The 17,677-nt window shown below is 43.3% G+C and overlaps 1 long non-coding RNA gene across 1 annotated transcript in view; it reads right to left on the bottom strand.

Moving 5' to 3' along the window:
* Window positions 1-12,108: 12,108 nt before the first annotated feature.
* LOC124712517 overlaps window positions 12,109-17,677 on the bottom strand; it is a 64,815-nt gene continuing 59,246 nt past the window's right edge. Inside the window, exons 3-4 of the long non-coding RNA XR_007005585.1 lie at window positions 16,250-16,366; window positions 12,109-12,239 (exon numbers count right to left, since the gene is read on the bottom strand). This is a non-coding gene — a long non-coding RNA (uncharacterized LOC124712517). The remainder of the gene's footprint in view (window positions 12,240-16,249; window positions 16,367-17,677) is intronic.

Raw genomic sequence — 17,677 nt, 5'->3', positions numbered from 1 at the left:
TGAAAGGTATATTCGGATTCTAAACACCAAAATAAGTACTAGTTGATGTATACATCCGAGATGCAAAGCGCCTGTAGACGCGTTTTTTTCTGTTATTTGTCACACATTTTCTGTATTTTATGGAACTTGACTTTTAGTGTAGTAACATAGTGTGAGGATACATTAAAACGTCTTTCTCCTAGAACATAACACGTTTAAATGTGTTGTTTTGGAGCGTGTTGCCTATGTTGATAGTTTATAGTTGTATGTAACCGTATGTAGCTGTAGCAGTAGTATTAGTAGTCGTAGCAATAGTGGTAGACCTGGACTTAGTTGTACCCATCTTTCGCTCACTCTTACAAGGATTGTAGGTATGTCATGGTGTTGCAATTTAAGAAATAAAACATAATTCATGTGTAGAGGTATTTTCATTTTACAAGTCCAATTTTAAGAGCGTGAGAAGTAATGTTGGGGCATAACCACATAGCTTTCCACTATATTCTTCACGTAATGGTTAATATAATTAAGTACAAGTAATAAATACTTATTTGCTTACGTTCAAAGTCGAAAATTTTATTTCCCTGCCGGCTACCGGTTTCACTGTTCAGTACCATCCACGGGGGATCCTATGAGCAAAAATCGCAGTACATTGTTAAAATGATGACGTGTGAAACATTTACAAAGAATCTGATCTTTGTAATACCAGATGTATGGTAAACAGTCAACCCTCAAAATATGTAGCCGGCGCCTTATCCCTGGTATGCAGTCGTGACACTCACTTACCAAGTTGGTGTTTCAAATACTAAAAATTAAGCTTAACGAGGAGCTTTAAGTAGATGCAAATTGCGACCAGCAGTGACAAGAGTGCCCGCTATTCTTTGCTCGTCTTCTTAAAAAAGTCACACTGTAAAACACATCTAAGAATAAAAATACCATAAAATATTAAATTTACGAAATCACGTGGTAAAACAAAAGTTAAAACAGTCCCCTCTGTAATAAAACATTAAAATCAAAGTAGCAACTCTATCTATGTTTACATTCATTGTTCGTATAAGTTTTATATCACAGTATGATCGGAGTCAGTTAACCAAGTTTCATCATTTCAACTTCAAATGCGAACATTTTAGGTTAGGATATAGCGTGACTGTTATTGATATCGAAGGAAACCAGTGTACTGTTACGAGTCACTGTTTATTTATATCCAAGACGTCTTTCGAAGGTTTAAATCCCCATTATAAGGGGATTTGCATGTGTTTTACTGACATGTGTCTGTGTATTGTGTTACGATTTTGGTTAACTTGTAGCACTGTCTCCAGTGGTCACAGGTTCCTCTCTCTGTCTAAGACACCACATGTAAACTGTCATATTTTGTAAACAAAGATCGTCATAAAAATGGGTCTAAGGTTCTCAAATTAGATTGACTACTAGATACACTTTTGACCCATAATTTACTCGTCTTGTTACTAATCTTCCCTCCCTTCCCCAGCTTTTTCTTTTTGACTTTACTTACATAGTTTTATGTGCTTCTGCTTCCCCCTATACTTTTGTTCTCTCCATTCTCCCTATTCCCTCTCCACCTTAGCATAACCAATAAAATATTTTTATATGCAAATGTATGGTGTTTAGTCCCACTATTTACCGTGTTGTAACTGATTTTGAGATGAAGGGCCCATAGGAGGTGTTTTAAATGCCCTAGATGTGTTGTTTTAAGTTTCAGACGCACAAAGTAACTCTGGACGTAAAGTGGTCTCATCACTTATGAACGTACACCACTATCCGGATTAGAACATAAGTACTATATTCAAGTGCAACAATCGGATGACATTTACAGCACGACACGGCTGTGAAGTAGTGCTGTGACCTCGCAATACCAAAGTGCACCGATACAGCTTGTCTCAAGTGCACGGCACGTACGAAGAGTGCTCATTACGGCCGCAGCGAGCTGATGAACTGCGAAAAGGCATAGAGGGAGCGCCAGCCCCTGCGTACACATCAACACCGCTAGAATAAACGTGAAACAGGAATCGTGGCCAAATCTGCTGAGTGATTCTTAGCAACACTGCGCCACTGTTCGTCCTGAATTCTGGATATCTTCTCAGTAAAAATAAATTCGGGTTTTCAGCGTGTAATGTATAACACCGAAAATACAGATAAAATACCTTCTGCAACATTCAAAAATTTACGCCGTTTAATACCCGTTGATAACTTGTGACATGCGGTTTCGCAGGATCGAGCGGATCAGGTTATGGTTGTGGAAAGAGGCTGTAATGAGTTACTGTTAGTTACACAAACATAGAAACTTTTATTTTCCTAAGAGCGACTTAATTACACATTGCCTTAAAAGGATCAAATTTAAACAATACGGCTGAAGGCCTAGTTAAGAAAACTTGCAATACCTCCTTGGCTGAAGGCCCAAAAGCGCAGCGAAAACAAAAACGGCTGAAGGCCTGAACAGAAGTTATTAAAAATTGCTTTAACGAATACACGTGGCTGAAGGTCTTATTAAAAAATATAAATACTTGGCTGAAGGCAAGACATTGAGCAACTCAGAGCTCAGAGCTCAGGGCTTAGGGCCAGGACAACAAGAATTTGGGAGTAAGCAAATTTTTTAAAGAATTAGTTTTAAACAAATCAATTTTAAAATTTTAATTTAAAACGGCTGAAGGTCTTATCTTAAAGACATTTCACGTAAAAGCTCGGCTGAAGGTCACACACTGTACTTCAGACTAAAATGAAAATCACAATCTAAAAGCAACAGAACAGTGGTGCTCAGAAGTGTTCCAAGGGTCGGCCTGAGGAGGCAGCTCTAACGTAAGTTGAGGTCAGTATCAGCTGAGGACGAAGATACCAGCAGCACTACATCTTCAAAACTGGCGTCTAAAAACAGCCAAGGCACAGTAACTACTCTAAGAAAAAAAATGAACTAACAACTAAAACGCTGTCTAACTACACGCTGTGCCGGACAGCATCAACAAAAAATGGTACAAATGGCTCTGAGCACTATGGGACTTAATATCTTAGGTCATCAGTCCCCTAGAACTTAGAACTACTTAAACCTAACTAACCTAAGGACATCACACACATCCATGCCCGAGGCAGGATTAGAACCTGCGACCGTAGCGGTCGCGCGGTTCCAGGCTGAAGCGCCTAGAACCTCTAGGCCACAACGGCCGGCCAGCATCAACACAGCAAGGAAAAACACACTGCCAGAAAACTACGCTAACGACCAGGGCAGGTAACTGGGGTGTCAACGGCCACAAGGCAGAAAATACTGCTGGTCCACTTAAAGAATAAGTAACAACCAATTTAACAGGTAAAGACCATACAGGAAGATGGCTGCAAAATTTCGCCGACTCCAACACACCATACGTTGCTGATAGCCGGAACGGTCTGGGAAGCAACAACCAGCAATGAACGAAGAGATGTCACAGCAGCTGACGTTTCATAACAGGTTAACTGATCACTCAACTTCAGTGTCCACGTTTGGTGTGCAACAAACTCTGTAGCTCTCGCAGCTAGGGCCTCAAATCCGACCGTGCGTGCACGCCGCCAGCTGTCTCCCGGCCGGAGTGGCCGAGCGGTTAAAGGCGCTACAGTCTGGAACCGCACGACCGCTACGGTCGCAGGTTCGAATCCTGCCTCGGGCATGGATGTCTGTGATGTCCTTAGGTTAGTTAGGTTTAAGTAGTTCTAAGTTCTAGGGGACTGATGACCACAGCAGTTGAGTCCCATAGTGCTCAGACCCGCCAGCTGTCTCGGGCTGACCTGGTGCCGCGAAGACTTCCTCGCTGCTCTGTCCTAACTGACCGACTGCCTGCAGCACGCAGACAGTATTAAAATAGCTGCTCAGTCAAACCACACAAGCTACACACGATTCCACGAAACACTTCCACAAACAACTGGAACAACACTAAAGCCAGTGACTGTGGAAAAACAAGCACAAATCACAAGTCGACACACACGGAGAACCCAGAAGCGGTCGGCGACCAAATACACTTCGTCCGATGAGACGACCGACCGAACGACCGACCAAGGGCGTCCCACTCAAGTCATGGGTGTCGGCAACGGTCGGCGAGTTATGGGTGTCCGAACCTCATTGCTGCTCCGTTCCGACTCTTTTTTTTTCTTTATTGTTATTTTAAAACCTGTACAACAGGCAGGCTGTCAGCAGTATTCTATGCTGCTCTTCAGCCATAGAATAGACAATGAGAAAACAACAGAAAGAATACACATAAGTTACATAACGGTGGGTAATAAAACAGTAGACACATAAAGACAAACACGGAGCCGTTCACACTCGACGATAATCCACACTACAAACTGTTGTCACGACGCACTAACACTGAAGATGGCGATGGCACAGGTGAACGATGGAGTGTGACGGTGAACACTGAACACTAAACACGACGGAACGCACGAGACACTGATGGCGACGATCTCCGGCGCACGAATGTCCACTGAGCATGTGCGAGTCTGGGGACCTGCCAAGAGGGGAAGAAGGGGGAGGTGGGGGAGAGGGGAGAACAAAGATGCCAATGGCTGAGGAGATGGGGGGAAGAGGAGAGGGACAGGGGAGGGGAAGCCCAGGGGAGGAGTGGGGAGAAATGGAGGAGTGAGGGAAGAGGGAGAGAAGGGTGGGAGGGTGCCCAAAGGAGCAAAAACAGGAAGAGAGGATCAAAGTCGGTAGGAGGGGTAGATGGAGGGGAGGAGGGCATCATCAGGGAGAGGGAGCTGGTGGAAGCCACCTTGGGAGAGGGTAAGGAGGGCGGAGAGATGGAGACCGGGTGGGACATACGAATACAGGCGCGGCAGAGGGTGGGGGTGGGAGAGGATGGGTGAGACAAGTGGGTGAGGAGGATCAAGTTTGCAGGAGGTGTACAGGATCCGTATCCGTTCAAGGAAAAGGAGGAGGTGGGGGAAGGGGATGAGATCGTACAGGATCCGCGTGGGGGAGGGGAGACAGATGTGATAGGCGAGGCGGAGAGCATGGCGTTCAAGGATTTGGAGGGATTTAGAAAAGGTAGGGGGGCGGAGATCCAGGCCAGATGGGCGTAACAAAGGATAGGGCGGATGAGGGATTTATAGGTGTGGAGGATGGTGGAGGGGTCCAGACCCCACGTACAGCCAGAAAGGAGCTTGAGGAGACGGAGTCGGGAGCGTGCCTTGGGTTGGATTGTCTGGAGATGGGGAGTCCAGGAGAGGTGACGGTCGAGGGTGACGCCAAGGTGCTTAAGGGTAGGAGTGAGGGCGATAGGACGGCCATAGATGGTGAGATAGAAATCAAGGAGGCGGAAGGAAGGGGTGGTTTTGCCTACAATGATCGCCTGGGTTTTGGAGGGATTCCGTTCCGACTCAACTCCCGACACACGACGACCCGGAAATACTAGCGGTTGCTCCAAAGATTATAAGTCAGTACTCTTATAGAGAAGCACTGTTGCTGCCACTCACGAACAGGCAAGCCAGCAACTCAGTGACGCCAATAAATTGAATAAGAAGTGGGACGGCAGTACCACAAAGACAAGATGTCAACAATAAATGACACGAGCACGAGCCATGCATGGCTCAACTTGTACAGTCCTGCTAATTCTGGATCTGGAAGCTTCATTACAGAAATTATATTTAATGTGTAATGGATGTAATAGTTGAGCTTTGCATGGCTCGTGTTCGTGCCATATCTCATTTGACATCCTGTTTTTATGGTACTACCACCTTGTTACGTTAATTTCAATTACTGGTGTAACTGAGTTGTCTCCTTGCCTGCACGTGAGCGGCAGCAGCGGCGCTAATCGATATAAGCCCTGGCGTATTACCATTGCTGACTGCTATTACTTCCTGGTTGTCGTGTGTTCGGGGTTAGTTCGGATCTGCAGTGAGTTGGGAGGCGCTAGCAGTGCAGTTCGGACATGGCAGTGTTTGACTTAGGACACAGCAGAAGTTCAGTCGGGGCGCGGCTGCAGTGAGGTCCAGACCGCCGTGATTCGCCCGAGGTTGCCGAAACATATCACTTGAGTGCGGACCACCTTGGTTGATCGTCGGTCGGTCATCCTGTCGGACGACGTGTACGAGGTGCATTCAAGTTCTAAGGCCTCCTATTTCTTTTCTCCGGACTGGAAAGAGATAGAAACATGTGCATTGTTTTAAAAAGAGGCCGGGTTCATTGTCAATACGTCCCAGAGATGGCAGCACCATATGGCAGATGGAATTTTACCGCCAGTGGCGAGAATGAGAACTGTTTTAAATACTTAAAATGGCGACGTTTTCCTTACGTGAACAGTGTGCAATCATTCGTTTTCTGAATCTGCGTGGTGTGAAACCAATTGAAATTCATCGACAGTTGAAGGAGACATGTGGTGATGGAGTTATGGATGTGTCGAAAGTGCGTTCGTGGGTGCGACAGTTTAATGAAGGCAGAACATCGTGTGACAACAAATTGAAACAACCTTGGGCTCGCACAAGCCGGTCTGACGACATGATCGAGAAAGTGGAGAGAATTGTTTTGGGGGATCGCCGAATGACTGTTGAACAGATCGCCTCCAGAGTTGGCATTTCTGTGGGTTCTGTGCACACAATCCTGCATGACGACCTGAAAATGCGAAAAGTGTCATCCAGGTGGGTGCCACGAATGCTGACGGACGACCACACTGCTGCCCGTGTGGCATGTTGCCAAGCAATGTTGACGCACAACGACAGCATGAACGGGACTTTCTTTTCGTCGGTTGTGACAATGGATGCCATTTTTCAATCCAGAAACAAAGCGCCAGTCAGCTCAAAGGAAGCACACAGATTCACCGCCACCAAAAAAATTTCGGGTAACCGCCAGTGCTGAAAAAATGATGGTGTCCATGTTCTGGGACAGCGAGGGCGTAATCCTTACCCATTGCGTTACAAAGGGCACTACGGTAACAGGTGCATCCTACGAAAATGTTTTGAAGAACAAATTCCTTCCTGCACTGAAACAAAAACGTCCGGGAAGGTCTGCGCGTGTGCTGTTTCACCAACACAACGCACCCGCACATCGAGCTAACGTTACGCAACAGTTTCTTCGTGATAACAACTTTGAAGTGATTCCTCATGCTCCCTACTCACCTGTCCAGGCTCCTAGTGACTTTTGGCTTTTTCCAACAATGAAAGACACTCTCCGTGGCCGCACATTCACCAGCCATGCTGCTATTGCCTCAGCGATTTTCCAGTGGTCAAAACAGACTCCTAAAGAAGCCTTCGCCGCTGCCATGGAATCATGGCGTCAGCGTTGTGAAAAATGTGTACGTCTGCAGGGCGATTACGTCGAGAAGTAACGCCAGTTTCATCGATTTCGGGTGAGTAGTTAATTAGAAAAAAAAAATCGGAGGCCTTAGAACTTCAATGGACCTCGTATGTTGGCAGGCGATCGCTTATGGGTTACCTGCGTGTGCCGACCAGTGATTCGTCCTTGTTATTGCACAGTCGCTGCCGTTACCATTGTCTAGTCCTTCGTGCAAGTGTTCGTGAAACTGTGTGTAGCTTGTGATGTCGACTGCTCACTTATTTTAGTGCTATCTCCGTGCTGATGTGTGGCAGTCGGTCGGTTGGTGTAGATCAGTCAGGAAATCTCCGCGCGATGCAGTGGGCCGGGCCCGCTGGCGGTCTCTACGCAGTGTGTGGGAGCTGTTCCGATTGCTACGAGGTTCGTGTCTTGCCGACCCAGGACATCAAAGTTGAGTGGTGATTTAATTACCGAAGCCAGACTGTTCACATTGTGCCGTTGGTTTTCATGGTTGGCTATTGGGGAGGTATTTCCGTGAGCAACAGCGAGTGTTCGAGTTGACCACAATCCGATGGAGTTTAACTGATTTTTGGTTATCTGAAGTCCAAGTGCATCAGCGGAATTAACTGCCTTGTGGCCGTTTGCGTTCGGGTTACCTGCCCTGGCTGCTGACGTAAAATTCATGCTGTGTCCTTTCCTCACCGTGTTGTCGCTGTCCAACATGTGTGTTTAGTTTTGACAGCTTATGCATACTTGGTTGTGGGCGGCTACGCCTTTTACCTTTTGGCTTTGGAGTTCCTTGTGCACTGGTCAGGTGGAAAGCAAGGCGTCTTGTCGATGGGTCCGTTGACTGTCTTTTGTTTGGGTTGCCTGCAGATTGGATATAGTTGGTACCGACTACCTGTGTCGCCTAAGTGAACGTTAATATTTCAAGTGCAGACCGACCCCCAGAAACTTCTCAGCGCCGCTGGCTGTACTGCCTTTTGTTATTGGTGTTTGATTGTGTATTTTAATGGCTTATAGCCGATGGTTTGAATTTGTATGCTTTTGGTTGGGTTTTTAACAATGGGCCTTCAGCCGTTTTAGAATTGAAAGTTCCTTACTTGTCAAATCTTGCATTGTTTGGGCCTTCAGCCACATTTAAAATATTTTTTGGATAAAGCTTTGGGCCTGCTGCCTTTTGAAAATTTATTGTAGTTGTGTTTTTCAATAATGGGCGTTCAGCCACTTTAAAATTTAAATTCCTTACTTGTTAAATCTTAGATTGTTTGGGCCTTCATCCTGTGTAAAATATTGTTTAAAGATAAGTATTTGTGCCTTCTGCCTACTAAAAATTATTTTAGTTGTTTTAAGTCATCGGCCTTCAGCCGTTTTTAAAATAAAGTTCTTGTCTTTCAAGTATCAGACTGTGAGGGACCTTCAGCCTAATTGAAGATAAGGCCTTCTGCCTTGTGTTTTTTTTAATTAATTTTACCTGCAGTCTTAAATCATAAGCCTTCAGCCATCTTTAAATTAAACTTGTTTGCTTTTCAAGTGTTACATTTGTTGGACCTTCAGCCAAGTTATAGAACTTACTTACGTGAGGCTTTTTGCCTTCTAAATATTCTGTTTTGAGTCTGAATTTTAAGTTAATGGCTTTCAACAAGTTTTAAATTTTAGTGGTTGTGCCCTTAAGACACAAGATAGTGTGGCCTATTTAGGCGATAACTAAGTTCAAAAGTTTTTGCTGTATTGTTTGGACAACTAAATAAAGTTTGAGTGTAACTGACAGCTCCCTTTCGGCCCCTTTCCACAATTCTAACTACCTGTTCTGTCCTGCGGACTTAAGCAGGGCGTCTCAATAGTGTACTCGTTTCTGACTGTGTATAACTGGTTGTAATTATAATGAAAATGTTGTAAACTGCTGAATACAAGCCAAGAAAACATAGCACGGTAGGAGTGGTCAGGCGGAGGAAGCTGCAATTCCATCTCCTGCCTGTCCCATAACTGTCCGTAGCTCTGGAGACGACCCGTCGTTCTCAACCAGCAGCAGCAACAGCAGCAGCTCAGCACTGTCGTCGGCTACATTTTTTGTCGTCCGCACAGCTACAACATCGTAAGACTGTTAAGTGACAAAGCACAGCTAAAATTGTAGAGGCATTTCTTTCACAATTTTCGATTAACTTTCGTGAATAATAACCTGCAGTTGTTTAAACTTGTAAGGTAACTGCGCTGTCATTATCCTCAGACATCATTACCAAGTAGAGTCCCTTTCCTTTTAATGAAATCACCGAATGTCGCAAAAATATGAAAATTGATTATTACTTACTTGCAGTTTGTTTGCTAACGACCAGTTTCAGTCTAAATTTTGTTGCTTCAGTAACTGTTCATTCATATATTCCATAACAGAGGCTTAACTTATTTACGGTTTTGAATGTAAACTTCAATCATTGAAAGTAACGTAAAATTTCACTGCCACAACTAATAACTGAAGATGCAACACAAATTAAGAGTGTGCAGTTTCATTTATTCTGTATTTAGGGCGACGAGTAGCTTCTGCTGGCTTGGTACATATCTCATTGTTCTTTTGTCAAAAGTAAATCGGTTGCTCATTTGCTTATAGTAAATTAAAATCAATCTTTCAGTAATTAAAAGTAAATTGCTAGCCCTTTTCAAATTTTGCATTACGTTATGCTGAGTTTACTGAAAGTTATTTTTATGTAACAAAGTTTCAGGCAAGTCAGTCAGTCATTTAGCCAGAAACTTCATTTAACTTTACTTTCAAAATTTAGTATTTCCGATTAAGTAACTGCAAACTCAGTGTTTTCTGATCATTTATTTTCTCACTAACTGTTAGGTTCTGTAAATGCGTTGCTACGCCAGTGATTATTTGCTTAATCTTCTTTGTCATCACCTTAGTATTTTTGTATTATCAGCATTACTTATACTAAAAATATTACGCGGTACCCTTTTCCCCTCTGTGTGGTTCCTGAGCGATTTCACTATGTTCCATCCATTTCAAAATTATTATCAGTATTTAGATTAGGTTAAAAATAGATTCTTCCTTCAGAAGAGTCTGTGGTTCACTTTCTTCCTACTAACTAGTATTATTTAACTCCGGTAACGATAGCTATACTCACTGTAAAATTTCGTTAAGCATACCTCGTTATGGTCAATTATATCGCAATCCAGTAAGCCGATTAGGAAGGGGGGTGGGGGGTTACAAACGCTATTAACTGGTCCATGCTCCTATTAATGTTTTATAGCTAAATAAACCACATAAAACGGTGAATGCAAACATGGCCTCCTACATTCGCTATTTTGCTTTTAATATTTTGTTACAGTGGGGACTGTTTTATTCTTTGTTTTATTGTGTAATTTCAAAAAGTTCATACTTTATGCTACTTTTTACAGTTTTTTTATGAAGAAACTCTGTACATGGTGGGAACTGCAGGCCGCGGTTTGCATCTATTTAATGCTTAATATTGAACTTTACCCTTAGTTTCTGACACACCTACTTGAGAAGTCATCGTGACTGGTAAGTGCGAGGGTTAAGATGCTAGCTGCATATTTTAAGACTGCACTGTGTACCACACGTTCGCTATTATTGAGAGGTACTTTGTAAATGTTTCTTCATAATTATTTCAACCACGTGCTATGATGTTTTGATCAGAGGGTGGTATAACTAACCTCTACTGGTATTTGACTTTATCTTACTACAAGAAGATAATGAAATCTTTATTTCATTTGGTTGCCACAATATTTCGTGAGTATCAGTTATAAATTCGTCGCAGCCGAGAAGATGGTTACCTCGATTGAATGACATCTCTGACTTAAACACTGGACTATTAGCAAAGATCCGTTCTCCAAAGTAATATATATGCAAGTTCTGTTAAACAGTAGATCCAAGAAATTGCTCTTGAAGATGAAAATAATTTAACTATAACACGCAAATACACACTATCTTCCACTAACATAATTACAGTGGCCACATTAAACTTCTTTAGGATAATAAAAGGGTAGGAAATTACGTAAAGAAGATTAAATAGCCCTTTTTGTTAATTATTATTCCAATTAGAACAAGAAACTTACTTTCATTTGTGCAGAAGTGCTTTTTCCATATGTAATCCCGATCAGAACAAAGGCAACAATGAACGACTCACTGTCGTAACTAGTCATATAACATGAAAAATGAAACAAGCTAGGAGCGCTGGCTTCTTAGTGTGTTATCGCTCTTACACGAACATGGAACTGTACGTAAATCATTCATTTTCGTAATAGACTCGTAGAATTACTTTTCAGAAAAAAGAACGAACGGAACTCATTCTTGAAATATTAAATGGTTCATGAAGACGCGTCGCAATGGACGGCGGTTGGTACTGTGTACAAAAACCGGTAGAAGGTAGACAAAATAAAGGAACTGCGACTGTAGACGAAAACAGATACTTGTTTCTGATTGTCTCTGTCGGTGCTCCAACCGGCACTATACGGAGAATATGAAATAAATATATCGTTGTAGCTAAGTTCTTTTCTTTTCAGCGACTCTCTTTTACTGCAACACTTGTGTTGTATGTGAGAAGAGAATTTTTACCGGTCTCTCGAAGTCTTAAGTGTTACACGTGGCTGGTTTCTTAAGTCAAATATTTAGTTTGTCTCATTTTCATTTCAAACATCGTTTCGTAACGAGCCAGAGCTAAAACGCCTGCGTACATTACGTCACTATTCTCAGTATGTTTACGTTGTGATGTGCTTCGAGGTTCTTTTTTCTCTTTGAAAGCGGGAAGCTATAGCTTTCGTCATCTTCTGTAAAAATAATTATTGAAAATGTTAAATATTTTTACAATGTTCTTCAGAATTGCAGAACATTTTCTTTATTGGCTACAAAACACAACAAAAGATTTTGAAACGAATAAAGCAATGGTACAGACAGTATTCACTGAAAGCGCGTCATGTCCTAGAAGTACATCGCAGGCAGATGGAGGGCGTCGTATTGCAGCTGACCCCTTCTCCAACAGCAAGGTGAGCTCGTGGACAATACCTGCGCGGAAAACAAAGTGTGATCTCCAACAAATCTAATGAAGAAGACATGTTGTTTACTTGTTTCAAAGTAATATGTTACTACACTACTGGTCATTAAAATTGCTAAACCACGAAGATGATGTGCTACAGACGCGAAATTTAACCGACAGGAAGACGATGCTGTGATATGCAAATGAGTAGCTTCTCAGAGCATTCACACAAGGTTGGCACCGGTGGCGACACCTACAACGTGCTGACACGAGGAAAGTTTCCAACCGATTTCTTATACACAAACAGCAGTTGACCGGCCTTGCCTGGTGAAAAGTTGTTGTGATGCCTCGTGTTAGGAGGACAAATGCGTACCATCACGTTTCCGACTTTGATATAGGTCGGATTGGGCCTATCGCGATTGCGGTTTATCGTATCGCGACATTGCTGCTCGCGTTGGTCGAGATCCAATGACTGTTAGCACAAAATGGAATCGGTGGGTTCAGGAGGGTAATACGGAACCCCGTGCTGGATCCCAACGGCCTCGTATCACTAGCAGTCGAGATGACAGGCATCTTATCCGCATGGCTGTAACGGATCGTGCAGCCATGTCTCGATCCCTGAGTCAAGAGATGACAGGCATCTTATCCGCATGGCTGTAACGGATCGTGCAGCCATGTCTCGATCCCTGAGTCAATAAATGGGGACGTTTGCAAGACAACAACCATCTGCACGAACAGTTCGACGGCGTTTGCAGCAGCATGGACTATCAGCTCGGAGACAATGGCTGCCGTTACCCTTGACGCTGCATCACAGACACGAGCGCCTGCGATGGTGTACTCAACGACGAACCTAGGTGCACGAATGGCAAAACGTCATTTTTTCGGATGAATCCAGGTTCTGTTTACAGTATCATGATGGTTGCATCCGTGTTTGGCGACATCGCGGTGAACGCACATTGGAAGCGTGTATTCGTCATCGCCATACTGGCGTATCACCCGTCGTGACGGTATGGGGTGCCATTGGTTACACGTCTCGGTCACCTCTTGTTCGCATTGACGGAACTTTGAACAGATGTGTTACGATCCGTGGCTCTACCTTTAATTCGATCCCTGCGAAACCCTACATTTCAGCAGGATAATGCACGACCGCATGTTGCAGGTCCTGTACGGGCCTTTCTGGATACAGAAAATGTTCGATTGCTACTCTGGCCAGCACATTCTCCAGATCTCTCACCAATTGAAAACATCTGGTCAATGGTGGCCAAGCAACTGGCTCCTCTCAATACGCCAGTCACTACTCTTGATGAATTGTGGTATCGTGTTGAAGCTGCATGGAGAGCTGCACCTGTAGACGCCATCCAAGCTCTTTTGACTCAATGCCCAGGCGTATCAATGCCATTATTACGGCCAGAGGTGGTTGTTCTGGGTACTGATTACTCAGGATCTATGCACCCAAATTACGTGAAAATGTAATCACATATCAGTTCTAGTATAATATATTTGTCCAATGAATATCCGTTTATCAGCTGCACTTTTTCTTGGTGTAGCAATTGTAATGGCCAGTAGTGTACATATATTTTAAAAAACTGATTTTTGCAGTTGTTGATGGCTAAATGAAATAATTGCTGAAGCGTAAATAGTGTTATTGTTGAGGGGTAGGTAGTGTACTAAAGCTAAAGGAAAACAAAAGCGCCAAACAAATCATCGTTGCACTTATTTTTACCTGGAGCCATTCCAATATTGTGACTGTTAGTTGTACGAGGGGCGTTCAATAAGTAACGCAAAACTTTTTTCCTGCAAGCAAATTGGTGTTATTCAGGATTCCAATACCCCATATTATTCCCCACTCTTGGCTGCAAAACGCTATTTTTCAACGCAGTTTCCGTTGAAGGCAGCGGTCTTACTCCACCTTACTGGGAGCGTCTGTATGCCCGCATGGTACCACACTACTGGTCGATGCCAGAGCCAATGTTTAGCTGCATCAATAACCTCCCGATCATCCACGTACTGCTTCCCGCGGAATGCGTCCTTCATTGGGTCAAACTGGAGAAACCCTGCGAATACACACCTTTGTGTACCGTAATTGGTGGACGACTTTATCAGCACTACCAGCAAAAACGTCCAGTTGAGCGGCAAGGTGTTTGATCACCTCGAATGAGTGTGTGCGCACGTTCCAACATTGCAGGAGACACAGCTGTGGGCGACCAGCTGGTATTCGTGAGAGTGGAGAGTTTTGCGCGACCTTGTTGCGATGTAGAGAGACGCCTCGCCCAACGACTCACCGTTGTTTTGTTTACTGCCAAGTCTCAGTAAACATTCTGCAAACGCTTATGCATATATGCGATGCTCTGGTTTTCAGCCGAAAGAAACTCAAAGGCAGCTCTCTACTTGGAACGCATCTCTTTTACAGATCCCATTTTGTGGGCTATGTATGGTGCCACCACCTACTGGAACTTCACGATACTGTAGGGGCTGAGACGGGAATATTTCGCAACGTGAAACAACAAATTTTTGCAGTTTTTCAATCTAAATTGGCAGAGAAAAAATATGTGTTGCTTTACTTATTGAATGCCCCTCGTAGTGTATTATACGACTTATCTCAAAAAGGTTCAAATGGCTCTGAGCACTATGGGACTCAACTGCTGAGGTCATTAGTACCCTAGAACTTAGAACTAGTTAAACCTAACTAACCTAAGGACATCACAAACATCCATGCCCGAGGCAGGATTCGCACCTGCGACCGTAGCGGTCTTGCGGTTCCAGACTGCAGCGCCTTTAACCGCACGGCCACTTCGGCCGGCGACTTATCTCAAATTCAGTCATAGATGTAACTGACAGCAGAGAGCTACCACTATTGTGGTTGCTGCTCGCCGTTGCATTAGATTAGGTTGTTTATTTTGGTAGACTGTCTGCTTCACATGTCCACATAAGAAATAATCAGAGGCATTCTTTTTTTGGGGGTGTGTGGTGGCTACATTGAACCGCCCTGAAAACCTCCTTCATATCGATGGGACATCATACGGTGCCCAGAATGCTAGTGCAGGACATCCAGAAAAACATTTGCTGTTTGAGGAAGATCTCCATATTGCATGAACCATAGTGTCTCCGTCGGTAACCTTGTTGGTAAAAAAAGCGGAACAAAATTGTTCTGCAGCATATAAATGAAGCACGCATTGTTAATTGAATTTAGAATTATATATTAATACCTTCAGCTGCGGACGGGCGTTGATATATATCAACAGCGACAGGTGAAAATGTGTGCCCCGACCGGGACTCGAACCCGTGATCTCCTGCTTACATGGCAAACGCTCTATCCATCTGAGCTTCCGATGGTACAGAGGAGAGTGCGACTGCAGGTACTATCTCACGGGCTCTTCCCGCGAGATCCACATTCGTAGTGTCCCTACCCAACATACTCATTACTCGTGGAAGACGTTCTTACCAAGTCCAGTAAGAGTTCGGGTAATATGTGTGCATCCGCACAGAAGAGGAAGATCATGGGCGGTATTGCCAGAACTATATACTTATATGGATATGGTGTGTGTTCTTTCGTACATGTCCTTGTTAAGCTTTATGGTGTGACTGGGCAGTGTTTGAGAGAATTCGTAATTCGCTGCAGAGACGAACGGAATACTGCATCCATAAGCGATAATGACTCGTGTAACATGGGACAACTTTGAGACGTATTACGTGAGAACTTAATCTAAAAGTTCACTTTTAAGATGAAGAATACAAATAGGACAAACTGCGTAGTGAAACTAGCGGCATCTCGTAACCACATGTTCGCTTATATATCGCAAACGGTTCGCTTGCTACTACGTTTAACTGTGATTTTAGCCTCTATTATGGGGTACTTTCAGCAGCGTCAGTTTTCTCTATTATTTATGATTCAATCTGTGTGTATGGATAGTGTAAGACACAGTAAAAAATACAAGCCAACAGCGACGGATACCGAAACGTAATAGAAGATAGTGTGAAAAGGGAGGGAGTGGGTGGGTGGCTAGCGGTTTAAAGAAGTAAGTGTGAGGATAGTACTGACCTGGATTTTAATTTCCACCGCAGCCCTTGAGCGTACAGGCTGCCGATATGCCGTCGTCTCCACACCGGCACACGTTACAGTCGTCCATGTACGTAGTTCCCGGTACGCAGTACTTGTCTGCAACACAGAGAGTGTATCAGCAGAACATTTTCTGAGCAACGTGTCTTCAACATCTAAGTCACCAGAAAGCAGAGAGCGTCATTACACAGTAATATTGGCTTAGCGGCCGCAGCTTCGCTCGCGGTGACAGTATGGTCAGCACATACTTTTTCCCTTTAACCGAATTTTGTTGTTGTTCAGAAACTGCGACATCTTCTAAACTTTGCACGCTAATTAAGACCACAGAAGCATGGTATTTTACGAATTTACTTCCGACCAAACGGCGATTCTGGCAGCTATAGTATGACACCTTTGTTAATGGTGCCTTTCGATTTCTTTTGGTGATGTTTCCTTAAAAACTGTCATCCCTAGGCATATATTTCCTTAGAATTCAAATACGATTTTCTTAGATTTAGCTTTAAAACTGTTTTAGTATAACAAAATAGTTTCATAAAATTTTTGATCCGCTATTTCAGCCCCTTAGGGGTTGAATTTCCAAAAGAAAAAGCTATTTTTTTTTTAAATTTCTGATCGAGAAGTGAAATGCAAATTTTCAGAATTTTAGTCTAACAAACTATTGCATAATGAAATATTTCCGTGAAAACTTTGTTCCCCTATTTTATCCCCTTAGTAGCTGAATTTTCGAAAAGACCGTAACCCTTACGTTTTTATATCCAACTGAGAAGTGAAATACGAATTTTCATAGATGTAGCTTTAACAACACTTTTTGGTACGTAAGTAATAATTTACTGAAAAAGTCTTTCACACACTACTTTACCCACTCAGTGGCTGAATTAACAAAAATCATGAAACACTTATTTCTTTATTTCTGACAGAGTAGGCAAATGCTTATTTTTGTAGTTCTCGCTTCAAAATCGAATTAACAGCTATGTATTTAAAAAAATTCATCCGCTATTTCACACCCTTAGGGATGGAATTTCGAAAATTCCATCTTAATCGATGTCTATAGTACAAGTTCAAACCCTCTCCAAATTTTAAGTTTCTATCCTTAGCTGTTTCGGTTTAGTAATCGCAGAGCATTGGAGTGCTGTGGAACGTGCGACCATTGTGCGGCCGGTTTTCAAGCAGGGTGACAGCGTGACTACTGTGCAAAGGATCTTTAGAGATATAGGGCGCCATGGACGTCTCGCAGTCTCCTCAAGCGTAATTTTGAAGAACCTGGTTCAGTGTTGAAGAAGAAGCTTCCAGGTGGTGTTCGAATGGTGTATACTCCAGAGAACATTGCAATTATAGATTTAACGACGAATCGTACAAAGAATTCTGCAAGAATTAAGGTTCCATTTCTATAAATCATAGATTGTGCAGCAG

The sequence above is a fragment of the Schistocerca piceifrons genome, chromosome 8, assembly GCF_021461385.2.
Source record: "Schistocerca piceifrons isolate TAMUIC-IGC-003096 chromosome 8, iqSchPice1.1, whole genome shotgun sequence".
Classification (NCBI taxonomy): domain Eukaryota; kingdom Metazoa; phylum Arthropoda; class Insecta; order Orthoptera; family Acrididae; genus Schistocerca; species Schistocerca piceifrons.
The sequence above is the reverse complement of the archived record's forward strand: the minus strand, read 5'-3'. Positions and strand labels throughout refer to the sequence as shown.